This window comes from Pinus tabuliformis, chromosome 1_1 (genome assembly GCF_031772625.1).
Source record: "Pinus tabuliformis cultivar Carrire ecotype Pingquan chromosome 1_1, CPIR1, whole genome shotgun sequence".
Lineage (NCBI taxonomy): Eukaryota > Viridiplantae > Streptophyta > Pinopsida > Pinales > Pinaceae > Pinus > Pinus tabuliformis.
Genome location: NC_142297.1, coordinates 348,367,694 through 348,394,303, shown reverse-complemented (window position 1 = coordinate 348,394,303; position 26,610 = coordinate 348,367,694).

Below are 26,610 nucleotides of genomic sequence, written 5' to 3'. Positions count from 1 at the left end.
CATTTTTCTTACTGTCCAAAAAACTGCAGAATGCTCTGATACAAAAATACATAGAGCAGAAATTTGTTTTTTCCCTAACTTGAAAACCGTGCATCCATTTAAAAAAAAAATCATGGGGAGTTGCATAGCGATGATGGCAACATTCCTGAGCGATTTCAGCCAATTCCAATGCACGGTTTCCAAGAAATCAGCCTCCATCACCTTCAGCCATTTTTGAATTTCCTCCATATCCATGCATCCATTTAAAAACTTGTTTCATGGGGAGATGCATGTGGGTGATAGTAACATTCCCAAGCAATTTCAGCCAATTCTAGTGCACGGTTTCCATGAAATTGACCTCCATCACCTTCAGCCATTTTCAGTTTTTTCTCGAAATCCATGCATCCATTGACCACAATTTTTCTAAGGGAGGTGCATAATGATGATGGAAACATGCTTAGAAAGTTTAAAGTCAATCCAGTGTTGGCATTATGATGCATGTGTTGTACTTGATGGCAACCCTCTCATAGAAGAAAATCTAACTTACATATAACTAGATCAATCTACAGATGTGACTAAATGCATGGTATGCAAGACAGCTCAAAGGAACAAGAAGATCAAGTTCTAAGTGTGACAAGTTAGCTTTGCCATCAAGTCCAAAGGGGGAGATTGTTGGCATTATGAGACAAGTGTTGTCCTTGATGGCAAATCACACTAATGAAAAATCATAGTGCAGAAGGATAGCAGCAAGGAATTGATGATCAGACTACAAGCATGAAGAGAAAATATATATACGCAGGTTCACTATATACCAAGTAGGGTATACGCGCAAGTTCACTATATACCAAGTCGCGTATACACAAGTTCGCTATATACCAAGTAGGGTATACACGCAGTTTTATGCACAGAAAAGCGCGTACATGTCGGAAAGCTTACTTTTGGTCTATGGTAGTTAGTCCTCGGTATTTGAACCTATGGTTTTGGACCATGGTATCTCGACAAGTGTGTTGATCCCAAGTATTGGGCTCTTGGTATTGATTTATTATGGTTTTGGAGCGTGGTATTGAACAAGGCCTAAGACTATAAAAGGAGAAGAAGATCATTAGGCAAGTGCATCCGAAAATTCTTGAATATGTGATGAAGTATGAGATCCAGTATGCAGGTTATGGGTTGATGATACATTGCTTGATCTGAGCTAAGGAGAGATCTCAACAGTTGATGGAGAACAAGGTCTAAGGAGAGATCAGGAATAAATGGTTTGAAATGAACTCTCTTCATGATGCTTATTCTAGATCTACATACTGATGCATGTATTGTTTTGTAAGTGTTATGAGTATGACTGATGTCTGGTACAGCTGCAAGTTATGAGAAATTATTTTTAGATGTGTACGCGGGTTGTCTTTGGCAAAAGCGCGTATGTACACGGGTTTGATTCATTATACTAGCGTATACATTATGAAGGATAATATTTGAAGTTGCAAATGGATATGATGGTTATGGCAGAGTTTTGATATCTGCACTGTGTTCTGGTGACTGTGTTATTGACAGGGTTTCAGTGTTTCAGTGGTTCAGAAATTGATGATGCTAGTATTGACTGTTTTGTGCTTCAATGATATTTATGGGTCCAGTATGAAAATCTGATGAAACGTGGCCTTCAGATTATGTGTTGTGCTTCAGGAGTATCCAGTCTGAAAATTTATGAAACGTGGTACTTGGAGGAGAGAATATTGTAGGTCGGCCCCTACGTACTAGTATCTTAGCTAGTACAAGAGCAAAGGGGGTTGGAGTTCCCTTCCAGGAGAGTCTGGAGAATGAGAAAAGGTTGTAGCCTTCTGCAGGTTGTAGCCTGCGTGCTGGTAAAGGACTGCACTAGTACATTGTAAAAGAAGTTTCTTAATAAAGGAAGATAGAAACGAATTGCAGCAGGTGGTTTTCACCCACATTGGGTTTCCACCTTATATCATGGTGTTCATGTGTGCTTCTTGTGTGTGATGATCTGTTCTGCTTTTACTGCACCTACTTACTGTTCATATGGTTAATGAAGTTTTGATGCACTAACTAAAGATCAACATTTAATGGATTAACTGAATCATAAGTATTTTGGATATACGCTAGTTTCTTTAGACACAGTTGTGTATGCACGTGGGTTCCCTTGAATGAAGTAGCGTATATGTATCTAAGTATGGAAATGAAAAAGTTTTATTGATATGATAATACTGATTCACCCCCCCGCTCAGTATTATTTCCAACAATTGGTATTAGAGTAGGTCCTTTGGTAGAAGCTTGATCGCTTGAAGGAGATTTGTGGAACTATGGGAAGGAAGCTTAAGAAGAAAGCGCCTAAGAAGAAGAAGACATATCAGAAGAACTATGATCGTGGGAGAATCGATTGGGGATTAGGTATAAGAAGCTCTTCAATTTCAGAATCAGATTCAGAATCATTTCAGAATGAAGATGAACTATCAGCTATCTATCCATTTGGAAAAGATGAAAGTTATAGTGAAGCAACTGAATTTGCTTTTATGGGTGAGCAAGAAAAGTATCAAATAGAGGCAGTATTTAGAAGGCTTACAGATAAAATTAAATATCAATAAGATCTATTGAACAAAAGGGAATGTGCTTTGAAAGAAGATGTTACCAAACTAAAAGCTAAATCAGAGGAAGGAAACAAGGTAAGAAAGTTACTCAAGGACAAGGAAAATCAATGTCAAAAGTTGCAGGATGAAGTCAATGAAAGAAGCACAACCATCAAGGAACTCAGAGATAGATCTAGTTACTATGAAAGTATTGAAACCATGATCCGCTCGCTAAACGAAGATCTTGAAGAATCAAAGAAGCAGAATAAAGATCTACTCCAAGCTATTGAAAAACAGGTAAACGAAGATATCAACTTAAAATCTCAACTGGAATGTGCCTTCAGAATTCGTCAAATGCAACAGGATCTGAATGAAGAAAAAGAAAAGGAGATTCTCAAACTAAGGCATCAGTTGGAAGAAGGAAGGAAAGTTGAAGAAGATATGAAGAAGAAATGTCTAGAAAAGGAGGAACAACTTCAAGTCGAGGTAAATATCTTGAAAGGTAAACTAGAAGAAAAGGATAAAGTGTTGAGATTTCAAAATAGTACTAAAGCCTTGGATGATATTCTTAGTAGTCAAAGGTCTCCTGCTATCAAGACTGGTCTTTGTTTTCATGAATCTATTGAAGGTGAATCTAGTTCACAAGGTGAGGCAAGAAACTCTAAAGAGAAATCTAAAATGATCATCAAGGAGATGAGAGGTCAACCCCATCAACATTCAAGGAAAGAGACTTCTCAAATAAAATATTTTACTCCTCCTATGAATAATGTTGAATGTTATGTATGTCATAATCTTGGACATGTTGCAGCCAGATGTGGAAGAAGAAGAGTTAAAGACCATCATGTAGAAAGATCATCACATTCAAGGTACTTTAATGGATATTTCTTTGCTTGCAATATGTTTGGTCACAAAGCTGCTGATTGCTAGAGGAGGAATATGAAACATGTAATATGTTATGCATGTACCAAACTTGGAAATATAGCAAAGGAATGCAGGAACAAAGGACAGACATCACACCAAAAGGAGAAAACATCATCACACTTAAAGATATGGAAGAAGAAGGAAGTACATCCAGAAAGATGTGGCACAACACAATGTACTGAGATACAGCACAACACAGACATAACAGACTCAGAGGGAGCTAAAAGTGTAAAACTTCAATATCCTGAATATCATACGCAAGTTCCATAAAAGAAAGTCACGTATATACGTGAGTTAGACACTACAAAGTCGCGTATATGTCAGTATGAGGAAAAGCAGTTGGGACAGGCTCAGAAAAAGGACCTGATATTATTCAGTCTATTATCTGCTCTATTGATTGATAGTTACGGTCTGCTCAGGATGTGTGGAAATGTATTGATACTTGTAAGATGTCTAGAAGCGTTTTGATCCTGACACTATGATGTCTTGATGCTTATTGTTGATATATGCATGATCAGATCTAACAGATGGCACAGGTTGAGGGGGAGCATATGCCTTTAATAATTCATTGTTGGCATTATGGTTAATAGTCCTTGGTGATGATGCTTATATGGCTAAATGATATATCTTTCTATGATGTGGTTATGAGTTGTCCATGAAAGAATCTCATATGATTCTTGGGGATACATACTTGATGTTCAGATCAGATTTATGGTTGATTCCTTGATGATGCATATATGGTGCTTACATGGTGATCTTCATAAGGATAAGGAGAAGTACAAAGCTTGAATACACATCTTCCTCACTTGATGATGAGTCACTCATATGCTATTGTCATCATATGCATACAGTTATGATGCAGGCACTCTTGTGGATAAGGATTATTACTGTTGATGATATCAAGAAATTTTGTCAAATGAGCTTGAGCTCAAGATACATAGTGCTGATACATGGATGACTACTCAAAGTTGCTTTGTTGGAGACATGGTGATGAGTTCTTATCTATATGATGATAGGTTGATACTTACATATGTTGATTGATGCAAATGTTCCCAAGTAATGATACTTGGATCATGTAGATCTTGACGTTGATGTAATGACTATGGTGGTTTCACATATAATGTGAATGATTTCATGATGATGTTTAAAAGGAGGAGTTGACATCTATGTTCAGACATACCTTGTTGTAGGAAATTTACAGGTTGCTGATATGGAAATGGTTGTACGCGAGTTTCATAAGGCCTATCCACGTATATACGCTTGTTTATGTGGATGCAGACGTGTATATGGAGTTTCGAAGGAAATCAGCAGGGACAGATGTTGGTTGCAGAGAATCTGATATGGGTTTGACAGAGACCATCTAGCACAGGTTCAGGGGGAGTAGATAATCTTCCAATGATGCATTGTTGGCATTATCTTAGAAGCTTTTGGTTCTAGTTCACAGTTGTTGTTGGTTTCAGGTGAAACAAAGGCAGAAGGATCTCTTGGTTGGTGATCTGAATCGACAGATGCTGGCAATATCAGTTATTGGTGACTTTCATAAAGTCTCGCTCTAGATATTTCGGTCATATATCTCTTCTGTGATATCTCCTTCATGATGTCAAGGTCATGTAATGGCCTATATTGGTTTCCCCACTATGCCTGGGATGAAAATGTAATGCTCTTGCTTTATCATGTGTAAACTTTTGATGTATCCCAACATGGTTAGTATATCCCCACGTGGTTGGGAAATAAATGTACGTATTGAGCCTTTTGGTGATAGGAAGGTCTCTTATGATGTATAAGTCATGGTTCTTATTGAAGAACATCTTTTTGCAGATCTTGCCTTCAGACAGGAAGAGCATGAACAACACACTTCAACAGTACAGAGACTTGGCATGTACTTTGAGGGAGCATGGACAGATTGGTACACTTTGGCATATACAAAGGGGGAGCACATTTGGAGATTTCAGCTGGTACTCAAGGGGAGTATGGACAGTAGAATGTTTATCAAGGAAAGAGAATATCTTGGTCCACCCTTTTCCCTTGATGTCAAAGGTGGAGAGTGATTTGGTGTAGTTGCCATCAAGTCCAAAGGGGGAGATTGTTGGCATTATGATGCATGTGTTGTACTTGATGGCAACCCTCTCATAGAAGAACATCTCACTTACATATAACTAGATCAATCTACATATGTGACTAAATGCATGGGATGCAAGACAGCTCAAAGGAACAAGAAGATCAAGTTCTAAGTGTGACAAGTTAGCTTTGCCATCAAGTCCAAAGGGGGAGATTGTTGGCATTATGAGACAAGTGTTGTCGTTGATGGCAAATCACACTAATGACAAATCATAGTGCAAAAGGATAACAGCAAGGAATTGATGATCACACTACAAGCATGAAGAGAAAATATATATACGCAGGTTCGCTATATACCAAGTAGGGTATACACGTAGTTTTATGCACAGAAAAGCGCGTACATGTCGGAAAGCTTACTTTTGGTCCGTAGTAGTTAGTCCTCGGTATTTGAACCTATGGTTTTGGACCATGGTATCTTGACAAGTTTGTTGATCCCAAGTATTGGGCTCTTGGTATTCATTTATTATGGTTTTGGAGCGTGGTATTGAACAAGGCCTAAGACTATAAAAGGAGAAGAAGATCATTAGGCAAGTGCATCCGAAAAGTCTTGAATATCTGATGAAGTATGAGATCCAGTATGCAGGTTATGGGTTGATGATACATTGCTTGATCTGAGCTAAGGAGGGATCTCAACGGTTGATGGAGAACAAGATATAAGGAGAGATTGGGATCAAATGGTTTGAAATGAACTATCTTTATGATGCTTATTCTAGATCTACATACTGACACATGTATTGTTCTGTAAGTGTTATGAGTATGACTGATGTCTGGTACAACTGCAAGTTATGAGAAATTATTTTTAGATTTGTACGTGGGTTGTCTTTGGCAAAAGCGCGTATGTACGCGGGTTTGATTTATTATACTAGCGTATACATTATGAAGGATAATATTTGAAGTTGCAAATGGATTTCATGGTTATGGCAGAGTTCTGTTATCTGCTCTATGTTCTGGTGACTGTGTTATTGACAGGGTTTCAGTGTTTCAGTGACTCAGAAATTGATGATGCTAGTATTGACTGTTTTGTGCTTCAATAATATCTATGGGTCCAGTATGAAAATTTGATGAAACATGGCCTTCAGATTATGTGTTTTGCTTCAGGAGTATCCAATCTGAAAATTTATGAAACGTGGTACCTGGAGGAGAGAAAATTGTAGGTCGGCGCCTACATACTAGTATCTTAGCTAGTACAAGAGAAAAGGGGGTTGGAGCTCCCTTCCAGGAGAGTCTAGAGAATGAGAGAAGGTTGTAGCCTTCTGCAGGTTGTAGCCTGCGTGCTGGTAAAGGACTGCACTAGTACATTGTAAAAGAAGTTTCTTAATAAAGGAAGATAGAAACGAATTGCAGCAGGTGGTTTTCACCCACATTGGGTTTCCACCTTATATCACGGTGTTCATGTGTGCTTCTTGTGTGTGATGATCTGTTCTGCTTTTACTGCACCTACTTACTGTTCATATGGTTAATGAAGTTTTGATGCACTAACTAAAGATCAACTTTTAATGGATTAACTGAATCATAAGTATTTTGGATATATGCTAGTTGCTTTAGACACAGCTGCGTATGCACGTGGGTTCCCTTGAATGAAGTAGCGTATATGTATCTAAGTATGGAAATGAAAACGTTTTATTGATCTGATAATACTGATTCACCCCCCCCCCCCCTCTCAGTATTATTTCCAACAATTGGTATCAGAGCAGGTCCTTTGGTAGAAGCTTGATCGCTTGGAGATCCGTGGAACTATGGGAAAGAAGCTTAAGAAGAAAGCATCTAAGAAGAAGAAGACATCTCAGAAGAACTATGACAGTGGGAGAATCGATTGGGGATTAGGTATAAGAAGCTCTTCAAATTCAGAATCAGATTCGGAATCATTTCAGAATGAAGATGAACTATCAGCTATCTATCCATTTGGAAAAGATGAAAGTGATAGTGAAGCAACTGAATTTGCTTTTATGGGTGAGCAAGAAAAGTATCAAATAGAGGCAGTATTTAGAAGGCTTACAGACAAAATTAAAGATCAACAAGATCTATTGAACAAAAGGGAATGTGCTTTGGAAGAAGAAGTTACCAAACTAAAAGCTCAATCAGAGGAAGGAAACAAGGAAAGAAAGTTACTCATGGGCAAGGAAAATCAATGTCAAAAGTTGCAGGATGAAGTCAATGAAAGAAGCACAACCATCAAGAAACTCAGAGATAGATCTAGTTACTATGAAAGTCTTGAAACCACGATCCGCGCGCTAAAGGAAGATCTTGAAGAATCAAAGAAGCAGAATAAATATCTACTCCAAGCTATTGAAAAACAGGGAAACGAAGATATCAACTTAAAATCTCAACTGGAATGTGCCGTCAGAATTCGTCAAATGCAACAGGATCTGAATGAAGAACAAGAAAAGGAGATTCTCAAACTAAGGCATCAGTTGGAAGAAGGAAGGAAAGCTGAAGAATATATGAAGAAGTAATGTCTAGAAAAGGAGGAACAACTTCAAGTTGAGGTAAATATCTTGAAAGGTAAACTAGAAGAAAAGGATAAACTGTTGAGATTTCAAGATAGTACTAAAGCCTTGGATGATATTCTTAGTAGTCAATGGTCTCCTGCTATCAAGATTGGTCTTGGTTTTCATGAATCTATTGAAGGTGAATCTGGTTCACAAGGTGAGGCAAGAAAATCTGAAGAGAAATCTAAAATGATCATCAAGGAGATTTGAGGTCAACCCCATCAACATTCAAGGAAAGAGACTCCTCAAAGAAAATCTTTTACTCCTCCTATGAATAATGTTGAATGTTATGTATGTCATAATCTTGGACATGTTGCAGCCAGATGTGGAAGAAGAAGAGTTAAAGACCATCATGTAGAAAGATCATCACATTCAAGGTACTTTAATGGATATTTCTTTGCTTGCAATATGTTTGGTCACAAAGCTGCTGATTGCTACAGAAGGAATATGAAACATGTAAGATGTTATGCATGTAACAAACTTGGATATATAGCAAAGGAATGCAGGAACAAAGGACGGACATCACACCAAAAGGAGAAAACATCATCACACTTAAAGATATGGAAGAAGAAGGAAGTACAATCAGAAAGATGTGGCACAACACAATGTACTCAGATACAGCACAACACAGACATAACAGACTCAGAGGGAGTTGAAATTGTAAAAATTCAGTATCCTGAATCTCATACGCAAGTTCCATAAAAGAAAGTCGCGTATATACACGAGTTAGACACTGCAAAGTCGCGTATATGTCATTCTGAGGAAAAGCAGTGGGGACAGGCTCAGAAAAAGGACCTGATATGATTCAGTCTATTATCTGCTCTATTGATTGATAGTTACCATCTGCTGAGGATGTGTGGAAATGTATTGATACTTGTAAGATGTCTAGAAGCATTTTGATCCTGACTTGATGATGTCTTGATGCTTATTGTTGATATATGCATGATCAGATCTAACAGATGGCACAGGTTGAGGGGGAGCATATGCCTTTAATAATTCATTGTTGGCATTATGGTTAATAGTCCTTGGCGATGATGCTTATATGGCTAAATGATATATCTTGCTATGATGTGGTTATGAGTTGTCCATGAAAGAATCTCATATGATTCTTGGGGATACATAGTTGATGTTCAGATCAGATTTATGGTTGATTCCTTGATGATGCATATATGGTGCTTACATGGTGATCTTCATAAGGATAAGGAGAAGTACAAAGCTTGAATACACATCTTCCTCACTTGATGATGACTCACTCATATGCTGCTGTCATCATATGCATACAGTTATGACGCAGGCACTCTTGTGGATAAGGATTGTTGCTGTTGATGATATCAAGAAGTTTTCTCAAATGAGCTTGAGCTCAAGATACATAGTGCTGATACATGGATGACTACTCAAAGTTTCTTTGTTGGAGACATGGTGATGAGTTCTTATCTATATGATGATAGGTTGATACTTACATATGTTGATTGATGCAAATGTTCCCAAGTAATGATACTTGGATCATGTAGATCTTGACGTTGATGTAATGGCTATGGTGGTATCATATATAATGTGAATGATTTCATGATGATGTTTAAAAGGAGGAGTTGACATCTATGTTCAGACATACCTTGTTGTAGGACATTTACAGGTTGTTGATATGGAAATGGTTGTACGCGGGTTTCATAAGGCCTATCCGCGTATATACGCTTGTTTATGTGGATGCAGACGCGTATATGGAGTTTTGAAGGAAATCAGCAGGGACAGATGTTTGTTCCAGAGAGTCTGATATGGGTCTGACAGAGACCATCTGGCACAGGTTCAGGGGGAGTAGATAATCTTCCAATGATGCATTGTTGGCATTATCTTAGAAGCTTTTTGTTCTAGTTCACGGTTGTTGTTGGTTTCAGGTGAAACAAACGCAGAAGGATCTCTTGGTTGCTGATCTGAATCGAAAGATGCTGGCAATATCAGTTATTGGTGACTTTCATAAAGTCTTGCTCTAGATATTTCGGTCATATATCTCTTCTGTGATATCTCCTTCATGATGTCAAGGTCATGTAATGGCCTATATTGGTTTCCCCACTATGCCTGGGATGAAAATGTAATGCTCTTGCTTTATCATGTGTAAACTTTTGATGTATCCCCACTTGGTTAGTATATCCCCACGTGGTTGGGAAATGGATGTATGTATTGAGCCTTTTGGTGATAGGAAGGTCTCTTATGATGTATAAGTCATGGTTCTGCTTGAAGAACATCTTTTTGCAGATCTTTCCTTCGGACAGGAAGAGCATGAACAACACACTTTAGCAGTATAGAGACTTGGCATGTACTCAGAGGGAGCATGGACAGATTGGTACACTTTGGCATATACAAAAGGGGAGCATATTTGGAGATTTCAGCTGCTAATCAAGGGGAGTATGGACAACAAAATTTTTATCAAGGAAAGAGAATATCTTGGTCCACCCTTTGCCCTTGATGTCAAATGGGGGGAGTGATTTGGTGTAGTTGCCATCAAGTCCAAAGGGGGAGATTGTTGGCATTATGATGCATGTGTTGTACTTGATGGAAACCCTCTCATAGAAGAACATCTCACTTACATATAACTAGATCAATCTACAGATGTGACTAAATTCATGGGATGCAAGACAACTCAAAGGAACAAGAAGATCAAGTTCTAAGTGTGACAAGTTAGCTTTTCCATCAAGTCCAAAGGGGGAGATTGTTGGCATTATGAGACAAGTGTTATCCTTGATGGCAAATCACACTAATGACAAATCATAGTGCAGAAGGACAACAACAAGGAATTGATGATCATACTACAAGCATGAAGAGAAAATATATATACGCAGGTTCACTATATACCAAGTAGGGTATACACGCAAGTTCATTATATACCAAGTCGCGTATACGCAGGTTCGCTATATACCAAGTTGGGTATACAAGCAGTTTTATGCACAGAAAAGCGCATACATGTCGGAAAGCTTACTTTTGGTCCATGGTAGTTAGTCCTCGGTATTTGAACCTATGGTTTTGGACCATGGTATCTCGACAAGTGTGTTGATCCCAAGTATTGGGCTCTTGGTATTTATTTATTATGGTTTTGGAGTGTGGTATTGAACAAGGCCTAAGACTATAAAAGGAGAAGAAGATCTTTAGGCAAGTGCATCTGAAAAGTCTTGAATAGCTGATGAAGTATGAGATCCCGTATGCAGGCTATTGGTTGATGATACATTGCTTGATCTGAGCTAAGGAGGGATCTCAACGGTTGATGGAGAACAAGATCTAAGGAGAGATCGGGACAAATGGTTTGAAATGAACTATCTTTATGATGCTTATTCTAGATCTACATACTGACACATGTATTGTTCTATAAGTGTTATGAGTATGACTAATGTCTGGTACAGTTGTAAGTTATGAGAAATTATTTTTAGATCTGTACGCGGGTTGTCTTTTGAAAAAGCGCATATGTACGCGGGTTTGATTCATTATACTAGCGTATACATTATGAAGGATAATATTTGAATTTTCAAATGGATTTGATGGTTATGGCAGAGTTCTGTTATCTGCTCTGTGTTCTGGTGACTGTGTTATTGACAGGGTTTCAGTGTTTCAGTGATTCAGAAATTGATGATGCTAGTATTGACTGTTTTGTGCTTCAATGATATTTATGGGTCCAGTATGAAAATTTGATGAAACATGGCCTTCAGATTATGTGTTGTGCTTCAGGAGTATCCAGTCTGAAAATTTATGAAACGTGGTACCTGGAGGAGAGAATATTGTAGGTCGGCGCCTACGTACTAGTATCTTAGCTAGTACAAGAGCAAAGGGGGTTGGAGCTCCCTTCCAGGAGAGTCTGGAGAATGAGAGAAGGTTGTAGCCTTCTGCAGGTTGTAGCCTGCGTTCTAGTAAAGGACTGCACCAGTACATTGTAAAAGAAGTTTCTTAATAAAGGAAGATAGAAACGAATTGCAGCAGGTGGTTTTCACCCACATTGGGTTTCCACCTTATATCATGGTGTTCATGTGTGCTTCTTGTGTGTGATGATCTGTTCTGTTTTTACTGCACATAATTACTGTTCATATGGTTAATGAAGTTCTGATGCACTAACTAAAGATCAACATTTAATGGATTAACTGAATCATAAGTATTTTGGATATACGCTAGTTTCTTTAGACACAACTGCGTATGCACGCGGGTTCCCTTGAACGAAGTAGCGTATATGTATCTAAGTATGGAAATGAAAAAGTTTTATTGATCTGATAATAGTGATTCACCCCCCCCCTCTCAGTATTATTTCCAACATCGAGTCTACCATTTGGGAGACATGGAAAAAACAAGTTACTATGCCATTAAAATCTAGCATCAACAACATGAGCATGCAAATCTGAAGGTTGAAGCAGACTCCTATAGCTTAGATCCAGCCAGAGGATGCTTGCACAAGAAAAATAGTCACACGTCAGACAACAACAAGGCATAGCAGCTGATAGCCTTTAAAAAACAAGCTCCGGAGGCAGGGTTAGTGCAGCCACAGATGTTGCAATGTGCAAGGAGCAGTTCTTGATCGGAAATCTCCAGCATATGGTACCCAAGCCACTAGTTTAGAGGCCATGACCACAAACAGTAGCAACAATCTAAGAATAAAATTCCAAAGTTTGAGCATGCAACAACACGGTAGTGACTAACAAGTAAGTGACGAAACCCATTCCTCTGTTGCATTATTATAATTTAGAAACTACATGATCAAATGGGATGGTTGAGATTAAACTAGATCGGTGGCTAGCTAACTGGCCACCCTCGTCGAGTTTAATAGCGCTCAGCCGGAGATCATACAACACATGTGTCTAGTCAACTCAGGGGAAATCTAAAAAATAGGTAGTGGCATATGTTTTGAACTCCAGCGCAAATAATGGGAAGTTATTACGGGTAGAAATCGTAAAGTCTTATGATGACACTGCAGTAGGGAACAACAGTCCAAATAATGCCAATGCACATTTTTTCCAGCTCGCCATCAACGGAAATATCTCAAAGAAAACATAAGTATGTCTCCTGGAAACTCCTTCACCACCTTTTCTTCCATTTCATCCTCATCCACTTAGCTATAGTAAGCTCTACATCCACCACCATAACCTCAAAATCATCATCCTCTATTGTTTTCAGCCATTTTTCTTCTAGCGGCATTCTACATGAAGTTGTAATAGTTCTACAAGAAGGCCAATGAATAGCTTTGCAGAGGGAAAATTCGAGATTTTGTGCCAAAATTCGAGCTGAAAAGAAGGTAGGCTTGGACAACCCACTCTGCATGTTAATTATCTACAAAAGGCGGTGCATTTGAAACAAAGTACCGAGGTGAAAAAGAAAGGGAAAGTGAAAACAAAATTCTGCCTGTGTTTCTCTGAATTCGATACAGTATCTCCGTTTTCTTCTCTGCACTCAAAATATGTCTTTTTCTTCCCCTTATTCCTATGTAAAAAGGAGGTGCAACCATAGAAAATCAAGCCTGTGAAAAAGTGTGAATTTGCATTGGGAAGTCTGTTCATTTTGTGAGAAAGAAGAAAAGAATTGTTTCCTATACTCTCTGTTTTGTCAAAATATTGATTTCCTCAAAAAAGAAAAAACCTGAACAGTAAATTCATGTTGAGAACAGGGTTTGAAGGGAGGAAAAATTGAACATTGCTGTTGTGAAAGAGAGAAACACGAAAAACTCCCTCTCTGATTCTAGAATGATAAACCTCAACTATTCCTCTGTTTACGGGTTTGAAAGTATTTCCTTCTTCCTCACCTGAGCATTTCCAGAAGTCACTAAACATCATGACAAGGGGTTTTATGAGGAAGGAGCATCTGAATTCAACTAATATAAATGAACACCCATAAGTGGTAGCCCTCTTTACCAGGGAAAATTGGATTCCTTTCTTTGAAAAATTTCATGGGTATGATGAGGAAGTCACAGAAGAATTTTTATTGTCTTTAAAAACTCATTCAAAAACCCATGCCACAATTAGTTTTAGGGGTTTAATCATAGAACTTACACCAAAGTTTATCAGTAGGATTACAAGCCTCCCACTTGGACTCCCCTGGAGAAAAGAAGAAAAACCATTGGGTCAAGTTGCCAAGAACACCTTCATAGCCTGGGATATTTTTAGAAATATGGTAGGGGAAGATGAGGAGGAAACAGATAAAGAGGAAAAGACCAAAATAGAGAAAGAAGAACTTGAAACAGAGGAGGAAATCAAAATAGAAGATGAGAAGGAAGAACTTGAAATAGAGAAGAAAACGACCAGAGCAGAAAGGAGAAAACCCAGAACATAAAAGAAAAAAGACTAAAACAGAAAAGAAAAAGACTAAACCAAAGAAGAAAAAGACTAAAGTAGAGAAGGTAGAAACTAAACAAGATGAGAAGGAAACCAAAACAGAGCTTGAGGAAGCAAATCTAACAGATGCAGAGAAGATAAAAGAGGGAGTAAAAGAGGAGGAAGGACAGAAATGGTGGGAAGAGGTGGAGAGGAAGGTAGGTTTCCATTATAAAGAGGAAGATATCACATAAGAGGCATGGGATGTCAGGGAATCTATTAGAGCCATCAAGGATGAAGAGTTAGACTAGTTGCTCAGAGAATGAACAACCCATTCAGTAGGGGGGTGATGATGAGCCCCAGAAATGGGTAATTATATGGGCTCATTTTGCCTCTTATTTCGAATTAATCCACCATTCCCGTTAGTTTATTTCATATTTTTTATTGTATTTATTCTAATAGAGTGAATTGGGTTAGTCATTATGCCAAAAAGTCTAGTGTGTGATCTATGCAAATTTTTGGTCAATTTTGAGACAAAATCAAAGGTTTAATGAGCATTTGGTAGCCAAATTCAAGGAAGAACAAGGGAGAGAATTTGTAGGAGGGTGTCCCCTTCATTTATGAACCCTTACCTTGAATTCTCCATTAGAAGCTTGGAGCACAAAGGGCCACATTGATGATTCCAAGGGGCAACCGAGCAAGTCAAGTAGGGCTGTTATTTATTTTCAGTTCTAAGAAGCCGAGTTGCTTGATTTTAGGAGGACTGTTGGGAAGTATCCATTTGTATAAATAAGAAATATTAGGGCATCATCTTCCTTTAGTTGGATGTTAGCCATTTCTACGTCTATTTTCTCACTTTGGTGTAACATTGTACTCAACTCATTTTCGAGCTCTTTCTGAGATAATTTTTATGTCATGTAACTTCTATTTTTTATAATGAAGATGAATGAAGTTTTGAGCCAACACTAATTTTTTTCGAGAGGGCTGAAGCTATTAGGTTAGGGCCCAACCCAAGTTTCCCAGCACCTCCTTTGTGTACTTATATGCTATTGTTTCCATTCATGAGTTAATTTCTGCTACATATACTCATTTTACTTCATTGGATTAGGTTGTTTTTGATGGTTAGAATAATTGTTTTCTCTTCATGTTGCTTAAGTAGTTTGCTGCAGTATCAGGAAAAGATCCAAAAAGGCCACCAAAAGGTCTTGATCTTCTTTCTCCATCCTTGGGACCATGATTTGAGGTCAAGGCACTATTGCTGCCACCAAAAACATAGTTTTTGCTCTTCCAATACAACTACTACTACGAGATTTCGAGTTGGAGAAGTTGATATTAGTTTGAATTCACATGCTTAGATCATTTCCTGTTCATTTACCATGGTTTTCTCACATAATTTTCTGTTCATAAAGTATTGTTCAACATTTGGTTTTAGGTCAGAATTAGGTTAAGATAGACAAAACTTTGTTTTTCAGTTCTTGCTTTGGTTAGTTTTGAGAAGTAAGTGTGTAGCTCTCTTATACAACATTCCAGATTATCATTCCTCCATAACACAACTTGTACTAGTTCATCTCTCAATATTTCCCCACTCATTCGCCACATTCCACCAATCTACCCTAATTTCTGCATTTTTCCACAAAGTTGCTTTTTTGCCCTTTGAACAAATTCAGCCATATCCTTCAGTCCTGATCTTCCTTGACAAGCTATAAACCCCTCAACACCTTCATCCAACCTTCATGTCCCATTTCCCATCATTTTTCCACCTAGAAATCTCCAAAAACCACTTTTGGCCTCCTGCTGTAGATCTTCCTGTAGAACCTCCTGTAGATCCCCTGCAGCCTCCTGTAGAATTTCCTGTGAGGGATTTTTCGAAGTTTGATCACAATGAAAGTCTTCAGAAGGGTACTAGGGACTTCTTAGGACCCCTCCACACCTTCCTCACCTTCTGCAGAAGACAAATCCATCTTCCTTTGCCACCAAACCTCTGCACAGTCAGAACCAGTGAAATCATAAGCATAATAATTCCACATAAAAAATACTCAAAATTACAAAAAGATGATTTCTTCTCATTTCTCTTTAGAAGTAGCTTGAATAAATGAAATTTTCCTTTTCAGTAATCAATGGAACCCATTTCAGTAGTTTCCATCTCTTTTCTTGCACAAGTAGGGTTAGTGGGTAAACTAGGGTTTGCTAGGGTTTGTGTTTCATTCCAGTTTCCCTTCTCTTTTTGCAAGTAGAATATCCCCTGTGGAGGTAGCTTCATTTCATCATAGTTAAATCTTCTTCTTAGCTCTGGCATTGTAGCAATAATGCTACAACTGCCGGGGATTCCTTCTTTACTTTTATTAACCGATAGTTCGTAACAAACTTGGAAGCGACAATGTTGTATGCACAAGCACTAGCTCTTACTGCAGGCTGTCACTTGATTAGTCGGCATAAGTTCACTAGGAGCTTAAGACAACTTCTATGAGTTCTCAGAAGAAGCTTTAACTATGATGAAAGGAAACTAGCTCTATAGGGACTATTCTACTTGTAGAAAGAGAAGGAAAACTGAAATGAAACACAAACCCTAACAAACCCTAGTTGTGCAAGAAAAGAGATGGAAACTAATGAACTGGGTTCCATTGATTACTAAAAAGGAAAATTGAGTTTATTCAAGCCGCTTCTAAAGAGAAATGAGAAGAAATCATCTTTTTGTAATTTTGAGTATTTTTATGTGGAACTTTTATGTTTATGATTTGACTGGTTTTGACTGTGCAGAGGTTTGGTGGCAAAGGAAGATGGAGTTGCTTTTGCAGAAGGTGAGGAAGGTGTTGAGGGGTCCTAAGAAGTCCCTAGTACCCTTATAAACACTTTTATTACAATCAAACTTCGAAAAAGTTCTCACAGGAAATTCTACAGGAGGCTACAGGGGATCTATAGGAGGTTCTACAGGAGGATCTACACGAGGAGGCCGAAAGTGGTTTTTGGAGATTTTAAGGTGGAAAAGTGATGGGAAAGGGGAAATGAAGGCTCGATGAAGGTGTTGAGAGGTATATAAATTGTCAAGGAAGATCAGGACCGAAGGAGATGGTTGGATTTGTTCAAAGGGCAAAAGAGCAACTTTATGGAAAAACACAGAAATTAGGGCAGATTGGAGAAATGTGGCGAATGAGTGGGGAAATATTGAGAGATGAACTAGAACAGGATGTGTTATTGAGGAATGATAAGTTAGAATTTTCTACAAGAGAGCTGCACACTTACTTCTCAAAACTGACCAAAGCAAGAACCGAAAAATAGAGTTTTGTCTATCTTAACCTAATTCGGACCTAAAACCAGAAAAATGTTGAACAATACTTTATGAACTGAAAATTATGTGAGAAAACCATCGTAAATGAACAAGAAATTATCTAAGCAGGTGAATCCAAACTAATATCAACTTCTCCAACTCGAAATCTCACACTAGCAGTTGCATTGGAAGAGCAAAAAATGTGTTTCTGGTGGCAACAATAGTTCCTTGACCTCAAATCATGGTCCCAAGGAGGGAGAAAGGAGATCAAGACCTGCTCGTGGCCATTTTGGATCTTTTCCTGTTACTACAGCAAACTACTTAAGCCACTTGAAGCAAAAGAAACTATTCTAACCATTAAAAGCAACCTAATCCAATGAAGTAAAGTGAGTATATGCAGTAGAAATTAAATCATGAATGGAAACAAAAGAATATAAGTACACAAATGAGGTGCTAGGAAACTTGGGTTGGGCCCTAACCCAAGAGCTTCAGTCCCTTGGAAAAAAATCAGTGCTGCCTCAAAACTTCATTCATCTTCATTATCAAAAATAACAGTTACATCACATAAAAACCGTCTCAAAAAGCGCTAGAAAATGAGCTAATACAATGTTGCACCAAAGTACGAGAATGGAATTAGAGATGGCTAAAATTATACTAAAAAAAACTAAGGCCCTAAGCCTTCTTATTTATACAAATGGGGACTTCCAACAATCCTCCTAAAATCAAGGAACTGGGCTTCTTAGAACTAAAGATAAACAGTAGTCCTACTTGACTTGCTCGACTGCCCCTTGGAATCATCAATGTGGGCCTTTGTGCTCCAAGTTTCTAATGGATAATTTGAGGTAAGGGTTCATAAATGAAGGGGACACCCTCCTACAAATTCTCTCCCTTGTTCTTCCTTAAATTTGGCTACCAAATGCGCATTAAACCTTTGATTTTGTCTCAAAATTGACCAAAAATCTGCATAAAGCACACATTAGACTTTTTGGCATATTGACTAACCCAATTCACTCTATTAGCATAAATATAATAAAAAACATGAAATAAAATAACGAGAATGGTGGATTAAGTCGAAATAAGAGGTAAAATGAGCCCATATAATTACCCATTTCTGGGGATCATCAGCGCCCTAAGTAGTCTCTGATAATACTAGCTCATCCTTCTCTAACTATCTTCTTGAAATTAGTGATTATATCGATGGAGTCAATCCTTGTACTTAATATTCCTTTTGTGGTAAAGGCTCAGAGAACTTTTATGACATGGATCTTGCGTAAACTTCCCTTTTTTAACCATTGTTCACACTCCTTGTAATCATCACCTCATTCTCATGATCATCACCTCAGTCCTTGTAATCACCACCTTACTTGAGTTGACTTTTCCACTTGCATGTGTGATTTCAATGAACTTTAGTTTACTAATCGAAGGTGGCCAAGTTTATTTGCCACCTCCAGCCCATTAAAAAATCCTTTCTCGACCATTACACATTTTATCATCATATGCGTAGGGAGGAGTTGATGGTTATCATACCTGAGCCCACCTGTGAAGTTGAATTACTGAAGAAGCTTGCATGCTAGAGTTGGACTCATAATATGATGATCCTGAAGCTGTTGATTTCCTTTTCTTTCTTCTGCATAGGTTCTTGTAGTTTATGATTCCTTGACTAATAAAATTGTTGTGTGTGTGGGTTTCTTCCCAGTATCAAATTTTTTACTTCCTAAGGAGGGTGCACCTCTTCTCCACTTGCAAAAATGGCTTCATGATGCTCAAGGTGGTTGGACCTTCTGCTTTGTCGATGAAAAAATACTGATAATGAGTTATGTTGTTATAGTATATGCTACTACAGAACGAGTCTCTTCACTGAAGCAGTCACTTAACTAATATTATGAGAACAAGAGTTCTGTTGTGACCTGATATTGCATCTAATATTGAGGGAAATCCATGAAAAGTATGAGAACAAGATTAATATCATGAGGAAGTGGTGTAGGTGGTGGAAAATTTGAACTAAGATTTTTTCTATGTTTTTTTGATATACATGGTAGAGTGGAAATTGAAACCAACTTTTGGCTAGATGGAATGGATGGGTGATGAAATTGATGTTGGTGGGCCTATCTCAACATTTATTTAAGAATAAAATACCTTTCCTCTTTCCCAAATCATATTTTCCTCTTGTATCATTTTAGGCTTCTCCTGTAGCATTTCAGGTTCCTCCTATAGGATCACAAACTGCTCCTATAGTATTATGCAAAGGAGGAAAAATTTGACTCTATTGTTGGTTGGATGATGGAGAGAGGTAGGTAGGTGAGTGGCGAGGGTGAAAATAAAATGGGTGGATGGAAAAATTGAGGAATGCACTTGTAGAATCTATCTTGTAACCATAATCCTATTGACTGCCTCGAGTCTTGCAAAAGGGAGATGCTAGAAAAAGTAGTGTAACAACTCCTCGTGTTTTCCTTTTCTCTTTTATCCTTTTTTTAGACATGCAAGTTGATTGTGCAGAGGTTTTCAACCTACATGTCTACCTTATGCACCTCTAAGGAGGTTTTCAACTAGGGATATTTTTGTCTTTAATTTAATTTTTTAATTTTTCTCTTTTTTCTCTCCTAGGCTACCTCAGAGAGGGTTTCAACCCTAGACTTAGCCTTAGATGCCTCATGGAGGTTTTCATATAGGCCCTCTTATTTTTTCTTCTTTCTATAAGTTTTGTCGACTGAAGGTTGTGTGCCTCCTAATCACATTCAATTCTTTGCTAGTTGAACTAACAAATTCTTCCTTGGATAGATATCTTTTATACAACTTTAACCTATATCCATTCACAAGGGGATCCCTTTCTCATCAGTTGTTTTGATATGGACAAACCTGTTCTCATGATATTTCTCTACTAGATAGGGACCCAACCATCTTTTAATTAACATTCCCTTAAAATACTTGAAACTAGATTCATATAATAGGGCCCAATCTCCTTCTTGAAGAGTCTTCTCTTTGGTGTGTTTGTCATGCAAAATTTTCCTTTGTAGTTGGACTACATCATTCTATAGGATATCTTACAACATAAATTCATCTAGTTGATTGAGTTGGATCAGCCTATCCTATTGTGTTATAGTGAGATCCAAGTCTAAATGAGCTACTACACTTGAGGTGTTATATTCAAATTCAATAGACAATAGGGTGTTCTTCCCATAGACTAGTTCAAATGGGGTAAATCCAGTGTTGGTCTTCCAAGTGGTGTTATAGGCGCAAGTGGCTTCCACTAGTCTATCTGCCCAATACTTTTTGTCAACAACCTTGGTAAGAATTTTCTCCATCTCTCTATTTTTCACTCCCACTTGCCCATTTTCTTGAGGGTGATAGGAAGTGAATTTCTGATGCCTAATGTGATTCTACTTCATGATATATTCAATGATATTTTATGTAAATTGTGATCCTTGATCAATGATTAACTGCCTTGGAAAACCAAACTTGTAGAAGATGTCCTCCCTCTGAAATTTAGCCAACTTTTTCTCAGTTTCTACCTTTATGTTTACAGTGCTCAAAATCCATCAACCAAGGGGATCGCCTCGATATGAAGTCCCAATCAAACCTCACACAGTTTCGTGTAGGATTCCCATCTATTATAAAGGCCTAATTTCAAAATCCTTAAATATTTTCCTCGGCTCTAACTGTTAGCACAAGAGAGTGATGCAATTGTATCCTCGAAAATCAAGGCGAGTGTGCTTGGTGACTGTGCAATGCAACTGTGTCTAGGTTCTCTTACTTCAAAGGGGGGAGAAAAATGATCCTTTAAGTGAGAACTAATAATACCACCTAGGAAGATACAAACATGAACTAGAAGGAACTATCCAACATCCAGCGAAATAGTCCACAACAGATGCAACAATTGTTACAACCAATGAACAAGGGAATATTCATCTAACATCCAGTGAAATATTCTGCAATAGATGTGTCAGTCATTATAACCGATAAGTAAAGAAAGGTTTTAATAGTATCTCGTAGAATATTCCACAAGGATGAGACATTATTAACAACCATTACAACACATTCTCAACAAGATAAGCACTAAAATAACCGAAATAGTTCAACTATCTTAGTACATGTGAAAGAAAACATGAAATGCAAATGTTCACAAAATAGTCTTATAAACATTTATATGTCATGAATGAAGAATGTGATGGACTTAAAAGGTTTATGTTATTAATAAAAAGTTCCAAGCCACATATGTACATTGTATATCACTAGCTCCAGTAGTGGGACATTGGAGCCACTCCTTGATCCTCAAAGAATTAGCTTTTCCCTATAATGCCTTGTGGGAGGAGCCAAGGTGAAAAGTCCCTTTCTCATACAATGAGGGTGTATATATAACCAAGGGTGAGGCTACCCCCTTGTGACTCTTTGACTAACCTTATGACTATTCAACTTCCTATGACTTTTCAACTTACATGATTCTTCATATTCTTGTGTGCCTATTGGACTTTCACTTTACAATACATTTTATTTACAATATACATGGCCCACAATAGTGACGTGGCACATGACATCTCATGACATGAATTGACATGACATTCTTGATGTGATATGACTTGATGATGTGTGGCAATGCCAATTCAATATTTCTCCTCAGTGTTGGATGTGTTCTTGGATATGCTTTCTCTTCTCCTTCACATATCTTAATGATAGCGGGTCTTCAATGGCCTTCGGTCTTGGAAAGTAGTTGGAAACTTTTTTCCCTTGTCTTACTCTTGATAGGTCCACTCATCCATTTAGCTAAAAATGAGTCTTTAGAAATGCTTCCCTCCTTTTTCCTCTTCATCATCTCACCATGACTTGATAGTGTACCTATTCCTGTAATTCACTCATGACGGGACTACATCAATCTTGAAACTCCCTACTCTAATATGGTGAATTATTATCCATGAACTAAGCTTGGGAAAAGTAACAGGCTGGGAGGTAGGGTTTAGTGACTATGCGTTGAACAATTCCAATTGGCAGGGAGAGATCTTAGTCACTGAGACTGCATAGAGAACTACTAAGGCTTTACTGAGGAACTTTTGAGCACAATCCTCACTAGGGATAAAAATTGTGTAGTGGTCACTGAGAGTTAAGATTGTGCAGTTCAGGAAGATAGTGCCTAATGTTGGATGTGAACCTGGGAGAAAGATCTACGAAGTTTCGAGAGGCAAGGAGGACTAGTTATCTAATGAGCGCAAGTATAGAAAAAAGGATGCTGCAACTCCTAGACTACCAAGTTTACTTAGCAACCCAGAGTTCATACAAACTTGGAGGTGATAGTGTTATATGCATAAGTAGGAGTGAATGTCCTGCCTTTTGTCACTTATTCATCTGGCGAGAGGCCCTAGGTGTTCAAAGCCAGACTTCTATAGAGTCATAAGAAGCTTGATTCTTTGATGGAAGAAGAGCAAATCTATTCTAAGAGACCTACTCTACTGTAGTAATGAAGAAAGTAGCATGTAATGCTAAATCACACCATATCCTAATTAACCAATTAAACAACTATGCTAAGCAGAATTGCTAAATAACCACTAACCTAATGCTACTATCTAAGTTAAAAAAGTAAAGAGAATCAAGCCAAACTAATATGTAAATAAGGAAGCTAAAATAAATTCGTTTTCACGTTTTGGTTTTTTTTAGTAAAATCAAGCATGTAAGGAGTCAAGCGAAAGAGCAAGCGAAGACCAAAATTAGTGAAAGGAAGATATAATGAAGCAGTAGTACATAGGAATTGTTGGACCAATCAGGAGTAATATTAACGAAAGACGAGTGGTGGAGATCTTATCACATTAGATTGAGTGAATATATGAATGGGCAGGGTTAATAGAAGATAAGTGGGGGAGATCTTATTATGGGAGATTAAGTTGATAGATGGATGAACATGATTAACAGAGGATGAGCGACAAAGATCTTATCATGTGAGATTGAGTGAATAGATGGATGGACAGGGTTAACATAAGATAAGCGGTGAAGATCTTATCATGGGAGATTAAGTAATAGATGGAAAAAGAATATTAATGGAGGATGAGTGGTGGAGATCTTATCCTGAGAAAAATGTGTAGAATGATGGAGCGGATTTTCATTAGTGGTAATTATTTTCTCGCACACCCTCAAAGCTATAAGTGGAATTCCTAAATTTCATGTGATTAGCCTAAGTGAATGAAACGTAGAACAGGAAAACCACTTTTCTCACATGCTCTCAGTCATTTATCGGTCGTGCAAGAATCCACGCGAGAGTGCACGATAGCCATTGGATCAGGCGAGATTAATTAATGGTGGACATCGGCCAATCTAGTTGGCAAGCATGTGACATGATAGCCATCAGGTCAAGTGAGGTAGATCGATGGTGGAGATTATCACATCGAGTCACGAGGCGACAGAAGGGTAAAAGAACATGCGAAATGATGGAGCGATCTTCGTAGGTGGTAAGCAGTTTCTCACGCACCCTCAAAGTTGTAAGCTATATTTCTATAGTTCATGCGATTAGCCTAAGTGAGTGACATGTAGCATGGGAAAACCACTTTCCTCGTGTGCTCTTAGGTAGATATTAGTCATTCAAGAATTCACACGAGATTGTGCGATAACCATTGGATCATGCAGGATCGATCAACAGTGGAGATCAGCCAAGCTAGTTAGTGATTGGGTGACGCGATAGCCGTTGGATCGAGGGCACGAAAAATCGACGATGGAGATTTGGAGTGCATAAAGTAGGTGGAAGGATTCATGATAGTCATTGGACCAAGCTAGATAGATTGACGGTGGAGATCTAGAGCGCATAAAGTCAAGTGTTGAAATGAATCAAACGATGATTGGTCGGATTTGATGTGGATCAGATAGAAAGGAAATCTACAAGTATAATCTGATCAAGACATGTTTTATTAGCTTCCGCTTAAGCATTTCATGCTGAAGGAAATGAGCCAATGAAATGAACCTCATACTGAATCAAGACAACAAACTTCATGCAAGAACTCCTGGCTAACCTGCTAATTGAAAGAAGGCACAAAAGGAAGCAAACTAAAACACAACTAATTTACTCTACACCACTGTAATGGAAATGTGGCTACTTAAACAAATGATCAATTAAATCATGAATCTACTCTAGATTACATATATAATAAAGAGGAGCCTTAGCTACTAGAGTTGGACACTAACCCAAGAGCTTCAACCCTCTAAGTTAACTCAGTGTTGACTCAAAACAAAACTCGTGCTTATTATCAAAACAATGGATCACATCAAACTATCACAATTCTTGCAGCTCGAAAATAGAGTAAAGTTTTACAATAAAAAATCAGAATCCTACTGAAGTCCTAGGCCTCTCTACTTATACATCTGATGTCTCCAACGAATTCCTTAAAATTAGTGAGGCTTGGCTCCCAAACTAGAGATAAACTGGTAGTTTGACTTCCACTTGCTCGACTACCTTCTACTCCTCACGATTTGGCTGGTTGCACTCCGAGCTGATGGAGGAATATTCAAATGGAGGGGTAGTAAATGAGGAGGATTTCCCTCTTATAATTCCTCTCCCTTGTCGCATTAGACCTTTGGCCAAGGTCTTTGCTAAAATTCCTTATTTTTATCCTTTAATCCTACATTAAATTCACATTAGACCACAAAGCAAAATATCCAACTCTAACTCATCTCATAAAAAAATATAATCAAAAGTATGCAATAAGTTGTGAGAATATTTTGTTTGACTAAGCTAGGAGGTGAATTAAGGCCCATACAATTACCCAATGATGAGGCTCATCATTAGCAGAGAGGCATCGATGATCAATTTGCGTATTACTTGAGGACAATGAGCTCCAGCTGAGGGAGGGTCACTAGAGGACACATCTGCACAATTATTGAGGGGGAGGCTGGGTTCTCTGTGCATTATGGGGTTCTAGTAGGAAAGGTAAAATATTGAGGAATCAAACTGCGAAGTGTGCAATTCAAGGCAAACTAGGAGGCACAACTGCACAATTCTAAGGGTCAAGGAAGGTTGTTGGACTCGAGAATTGTGCAGAGAAACAACCCTGGAGGAAAGTGATTTCACACTGCACATTTCCAAGAAGAAAGGTCACATCAATAAAGGCTTATACTACACAGTATGTAGCTCAGACAAGGCCTCGTGAAGTTGAGTTTCCTGATCGATAATATTCTTTGAAAATGGCTAAGTGCAAGAGGTGACTTGTGATGAACTTGAAATGTGACTACACACTTATCATACTTCGACGACACGACAAAATAGACCATCAGAACAAAAAATAAATTGTTACCCCCTGAGTGATTGTCTAAGGAAAAGAAGTGACAAGCGTGACACTTATGTTAGAGTTTAGGACAACCGTGATGACACTTGTGCGAAAATGTTCAAGACCTTGTGTATGAGTATGACATATGTTTACATGGTTAGTACAACTCATATACACAGAGTTCAACCTTTGAATCCACTAGAGAGGGCTCCAGAACATGTCATAACAGTCAAAACTTCCAAGAGATGACAATGTATCCAATAAGTGAAAGGGAGAAAAACACTTAGAGGAAACACATTAAATGACTTTGATTGTTTGCAACTATACATGTCATTGAAGGCATAATGATATTGCAACAATAAGAAATAATTCATACTACACTAAGTGGTGTATTTTGACTTCATGAAAAACGTGATTTGGTTTTTGTACATACCCTCCAAAGAATTATGAATTATATGGAGTCTTCATGCGGTCCCGATCTTTTATCATACAACGGGTTCCTTAGTCTTCCTATCTGATAACTTTCTTTTCTCCTAAGCTCCTTAAGTATCATCTACCATGTCCTTCTTCTTTATCTCTTTCTTAATCATTTTTCCAAAGCCTGGTATAATTCATGTATTTTTAATCCACCCTGACAATAACATAAGTATGATAATCTACTAACTAAGACAATATTGGTATTAGGTCATGGGGGATAAGGTTCAATGATTGGGATGGATTGAGCGATAAGATTCCAAATTTCCCACGAAGGGAAAA